This window comes from Ornithorhynchus anatinus, chromosome 14 (genome assembly GCF_004115215.2).
Source record: "Ornithorhynchus anatinus isolate Pmale09 chromosome 14, mOrnAna1.pri.v4, whole genome shotgun sequence".
Lineage (NCBI taxonomy): Eukaryota > Metazoa > Chordata > Mammalia > Monotremata > Ornithorhynchidae > Ornithorhynchus > Ornithorhynchus anatinus.
In genome coordinates this window covers 34,621,161-34,627,270 of record NC_041741.1, presented here as the reverse complement: position 1 = coordinate 34,627,270, position 6,110 = coordinate 34,621,161, and the positions used below count along the sequence as shown (strand labels likewise).

Genomic DNA, 6,110 nt, shown 5'->3' with positions numbered 1-6,110 from the left:
AACTCTGAAAAGTCAGATGCTGTCCACATGGGGCTCGCAGTTTAAGAGGTGAGAGAATGGGTCTTTTATCCCCATTTTCCACATGAGATATCTGAGGCACAGCAAAGTTAATCAATCAGTGGTATTTACTTGTTTATTTTGTGCAGAGCACTGTACTGAGTGCTTGGGAGAGAACAACACAGTAGAGTTGGTAAACCCATTCCCTGCCCACAAGGAGTTTACAGTCTAAGAGGGAGTATAAGTGACTTAAGTGACTTGCCCAAGGCCACACAGCAGTGAAGTGGCAGAACTGGGAATATAGGAAAACTGGGTGTATGTGGGACACAGTCACACAAACCGGAGAGCAGCAGCAATGGCAGTAAAATTTGCCAATCTCTTGTTGGGCCCTAGGGGTCTCCTCAGGACAAATTTCATACCTTCCCCACGTGGCACACATCCAAGCTCCCTGCATGCCCTTCCTTCCCTGTACTCTTGGTGCTAATATTGGGCTGAGGCAATGGTGTGGCCGAATTAGGTTTAAAGGGGGCTATTTAATATGACTCAGTGTGCCTGGCCGCCCCATGGTGACCATGATGAGAGAGTTCCTGTTTGCCGTTGGGTAGACCCTGATCACCCAGATTGTCCAGTTCTCAGAGTGCACCATTTGAGGACAACCTTAGTGCCCAGCACTTAGAACGGTGCCCGATACATAGTAAGTGCTTAACAAATACAAAACAAAACAAAAACAAAACAAAAAACTCTGTAGGACGTTCAGCTTATTCAGCTCTCTTCCCAACTGTTTGTATCTGGACTGCTCACAGGGAATGGTGTATTTGTCCAAATAGTTTAAGGTGGTGAATTCCACCACATTAAGTACATAGTAAAGCCCCCAAGAGCATGAGTGGCCAGAGTGAGTGATACAGTCAACTAGTGACGAACCTCAACATTAGGATTCAGGGGGCAGCTGTTGCAGGTAGATTGAAGTAAGTTTATTTGCCTGCTGGTGAGCCACATGATTAGGATGGGCAGCCACAGCAAGCAGGACAGGGAGAAAAGAGTTCAGGCCCCAGAACCCCAAATCGGTGCCATTCAACTGTCTCTCCTCTCCCCCTCCCAACACACACTTCAAAGCTTTATCTCCAGTCTGCCCTTTGTCATGCTCAGAGTCCCAAGCAGGCCTCTGAATTGTCTTTGAGCCGGACACCAGCAGACTCTATTCAATTTTCTATTGTGTTTCCCCAGGGCAGGCATCCTGGCCCTTTCTCCTGAGGGTTAGGGCTTGATGGGAGATCATGTCTGTCAGTCCCTCCAGATGATGGCTGAGCCCTCAGCTCCCTGGTGACTATCCACCCCCTTTGGATCCTGCTGCTCATGACACCAGGCCCTCTTGATTTTCCCAACTATCCACAGAGGCTGGGGTGGGTGCATTGTGTTGCCAGGAGGCCTCTTGACATTCATGGATTTGTACAAAGGATAGCCTCTTCCCCCTTTGTAACATACACATAGCCATTCACACACCCATCTTTTCTGAGGACAGATAGGCTACAACCATCCCCCTAGCCCCGAAGCCTCATTAGGAGGCTTGGAGTCCTGGAAAATTCCAAGCCTTCTTTGAGGAATTAGGTCAACCCTGAGTGTTTTCCTTCTTAATGAGCTCAATCAACTAATGGTATTTATCAAGCACTTACTGTGTGCAGAGCACTGAACTAGCCATTTAAGAGAGTATCATACAACAGAGTTGGTAGATGCAATCCCTGCCCACAGAGAGCTTTCAGTCTTCAGGGAGAGACAGAACTTAAAATCTCAATACTCTCCCAAGGGCTTAGTACACTGCTCTGCGCATTTTAAGTGCTCAGTAAATACCCAGAGAAGTGAAATGCCTCGCCCAAGGTCACTGCTGTATTCATTAAGCCATGTCTCTGCTTCTCCTTTTTTCATAGCCCCTTCTCTGGAAGACTGTCTCCCACTCCTCACACCCCCATGTGGCAGCCCAACTCCCAAGTTTGCCCCTGGGCATGAAATGCAAATCTAGTACACAAACACAAGCATTTTCTCCAATAATGGCTCTCTTAAGAATGCATCAGTTGGCATTAGAAAGGAACTACTGTAGTTAGTTTTAAGATAAACTGATCAATCATTAAAAATACATGGTATTGTTGTTACACATATTAATATGAATGAAGAATGGTTGTTTCAGAAGTCTGCCACTTATCTCTGAAAAACATCAGTAGTCAAATGTGAACTCATTTGTTTGGAGGAAGCTGAAGCCAGTCCAGCATGTAACACAAGATAACTTTGGAAATGGCATTTTTATAACAAAATCGAGAATGATACATTAACTCCAGGGCATTAAAACAGCATAAGGGACAAAAACAAATAAGCAATACACAAAACAAAAACAAGTCAGTAGGTTTAATGCGGACTGAACTACACAAGAAAAACCTCATGTGAATTCCTTTCCATTTCATAAAGCTGAACATTGTTTAAAAAAACTTAATCATTTCCTACTTCCTGTCATGAAAAGATTACCGACTGAATAAATTCGCAAGAGTTAGAGTTCCTCTGTTGCTAGAAATATATTTTCTTAGACAGTTATTTAACAAACTTAGCAATGATTTTCCAAAGGAACAGATTTGCCTTCTTCTGAAGAGAAGAAACTCCATAAAATCAGAAACTACAGATACACTGATGATTATGGCAGGAGTCATACATTTTTGAATAATGAAATCAGTTTTTTACTCAACTGCTTTGCTTTAAAAAGGATCACGTATGCTATTTTTTAGAACAGCTCACAGCACCAGCTCAGTTTGGCAGTCCTGGTTGCAATCTCATCTGCCATAATTTTATTAATAATATTAATAATAATACTTGTAATGTGCTTGCTAGGTGCCAAGCACCATTCTAAGTGCTGGGTTGATTCAGGTTAATCAGGTTGGACCCAATCCCTGTCCCACATGGGGCTAACACTTTTACAGATGAGGTAACTTGGATACAGAGAAGTTAAGTTACTTGCTCAAGGTCACAGAGCAGATAAAAGGAAGAGCCAGGATTAGAACCCAGGTCCGTGCTCTATCCACTAAGCCATGCTCTTTCTATTACATTGGGGGTGGGGGGGTTCCTGCGATTTTGCTCCTGAACATAAGCTCAGTAAACCTGCAATTTAGAGACACCCAATATAATTACTGAATCCTTTTTCACTCCCAAGATTCAAAACCAGAAAGTATAAACTGTGGCAGGAAATTCACACTTCACAGGGTTCTGCTATAGAGATATTTGGTTCTTTCAGAGTTTCCTCTTAGAGATGGAAATTAAAATAACAAACACTTAAGTCATTATGTAATGGGGAATTGATTTCAGTGAATGTTATCACTCTGCCTTTTTACTAAGAAAACAATGTTATTCCACCCTCTTCCCCTTAGTTGCCCCAAACCCCTACCCAGTTTTCAGCTCCTTTTGAAAACACCAGCTTCCCACCTCCTCTCTCCCTAATGTAATAACAGCAATAATAATAATTGTGGCATTATCCTCTGACTGTGGCTGCATATGGCGGCAAAGCTCCTGAGAAAGCACTGCTTTCCTTTCATTTCCTCTTTCCCTTTCTTCTCTCCTTCCCTCTCTTTCGATCCCTTCTTTCTCCCCATCCTGTCCCCTCTTCTTTCCCATCTCCACTGGCAGCAGCAAGTGTTGCTATGAAACAGTTGTGGAATGCAGTGACATTATCACATTGCACCATGTGCAGTGTGGCCTAACAACATCATGTGTCACGTGGGAGGCAGTAAAATATGGCTGTTGCACACTAACTGCTCAAAGTTTTTGTCTCATTTGACTCTTCTGCAAAAAAAAGTAGCTGACCCTGGCTCTATTGAGACTACACTCACCAAAGTTTCACTGGCATCCTTATGGCAAAATTGAACTTTCTCCTCTCTTCTAATCCCCTTTGCTTTCCTGACTGCTTTCAACAAAGTTGACCACAGTTTTCTTCTAGAAACAATCTCTGGTACATATATACACCTATATATAGATGTATATATCCTGAGAGATAATTTCCTGAATAACTGCTGATTCCTTGTTCACTCCTTACCTTTTAAGTGAGGGCAACCCTAAAGTCCAGAGTAAGGAGAGACTCAATCAATCAGTGGTATTTATTGAGGGCTTACTGTGAACAGAGCACTGAACTAAGTGTTTGGGAGAGTATAATAGAATAGATAGAGCAGCTCAATGAACCTTACATTCTAGTGGGGAGCAGACAGTCAAATAAATTTGTCTTGTCTTATTCTTTCGAATCATTTCCAACCCATAGCATGGACACATTGCTCCCAGAATGCCCCACCTATATTTGCAGTCGTTCTGGTAGTGTATCCATAGAGTTTTATTGGTAAAAATACACAAGTGGTTTACCATTGCTTCCTTCCGTGCAGTGAACTTGAGCCCCCTCGGCTCTCTCCCATGCCACTGCTACCCAGCACAGGGGAGGTTTGACTAGTAGCAGATTGCCTGCCATTCACTAGCCACTGGCCAAGCTGGGAATGGAATGGGTATGCCTCTGCTTGACTCTCCCTCGTTTAGTAGAGACTGGTAGAGTACTGGAAACTCTCCAGGTGCGACTCTGAGAGGGATCAAATAAACGTCGGGAGGGAAGTAGCTGAATATATATAAGTGCTGGTAAGAGGGAAAGGGAAGCAGGGGATGGACTAATGAAAAAGGAGCCAACAAAGAAATTCAATTATTCAATTCTGGGTCTCACTTTACAGTCATTCTCTCAGGGAGCTTATCAGTTCATAGATGTCATCCCTCTCTGTGGATGAATCATAAATCTAGCTGCTGGCTTTTCACCTGCTCTTCACTGTCACACTTCCTCCTGCCTTCAGGATATCCTCATCTAGATGACCTCCTGGCACCTTAAATTAAATATGTTCAAAGTTGAACTCTCTTCTCTTCCCTCCTAAATCCCTCTCCCAGTCCTAATTTTCCTGACACTGTCTTCCACACTATCATCTGGCAACTAGGGGTTATTTTTGTCTCTTCTCATTTACTTCCCTCTTCAATCTGCTTCTAATTCCTGTCATTTCTTCCCTAATAAATCTTCTCCAGATTTGCCCTCTCCTACCTATTCTACTAAACATTACCCAGATACCAAATCACCATTTCTAGCTGCATTCTTGTTTAACAGCTTCCTTACTGTTGTACCTTCGTCCTGCCTTTCCCTTTTCTGTGTTTCTTACAAATAACACCCTGAAGCACGTTTCTAAAATGTTGATTGAAACACTCTGTCTTCACTTCTCGAAAGGTTCCCTATTGCCTCTTGCCTAAAACAAAAGCTCTTGGCCATTGGTTAAAACTCTCCCTTCTGTCAGCTTCCTTTCCCTCTAGACTGTAAACTTATGGGTAGGGAATGTGTCCACTAATTCTGCTGTGTTGTACTCTCCCAAGTGCTTGGTACAATGCTCTGCCACACAGTAAGTGCTCAATAAATATGATTGATTGACTTTCTTAGCTGTAGCTGCCACCTTCTAAAACTCAACCCTAGCGAAGGCTTGCTTTTCCTCTCAAACTTCTCCAGTGGCCTCTGGCTCTTGATTAGCAGCTCCTGCAAATCTCTGCCCAAAACAACCCCTTTAGTTACACCAAATTACAGCTCTGTTCTCCTCCAAAACTCTTATAAAATGCTTCCTCCTCTTAGAGGTGGGCCCAGATTAATCTCTCCATCAGGTCACCTACTTTAGCACCTATCTTGTGTACTTATTGTTTGCTTATTCACTTCTGATTGTTATTTTTATCTCTTCTCATGTTTTATTAACTATTACATACTAATCAATTTTAGGGATACTTATCTTGCTCATTAAAGTTGTAAAGTCCTTGAGGGTGGGATTGCATCACACTTCTGAATGTGCCCCAATTGCTTAGAACATTGCCCAGAGCCTGCTCAGTGAATGCTGTCCTTGATGATGAGGAGGATCAGTCACTCAATGGTATTTATTAAGCTCTTATCATGTGCAGAGCACTGTACTAAGCACTTGAGAGAGTACAGTATAAAACAGTAGATATGTTCCATGATAAAGCATGGAAAGGGAAGCTACGGTTTTCTTATGTTTTCCTAAGTTCCTCTTGTTCCCATTGGACATGTTTAAGAT

The 6,110-nt window shown here is 42.8% G+C and overlaps 1 non-coding gene across 1 annotated transcript; it reads right to left on the bottom strand.

The window, feature by feature from the left end:
* Positions 1-4,457: 4,457 nt before the first annotated feature.
* LOC114816777 lies at positions 4,458-4,595 on the bottom strand. The gene has a single exon (XR_003764584.1). It is a non-coding gene; the product is annotated as a small nucleolar RNA SNORA7 (small nucleolar RNA).
* Positions 4,596-6,110: the final 1,515 nt, after the last annotated feature.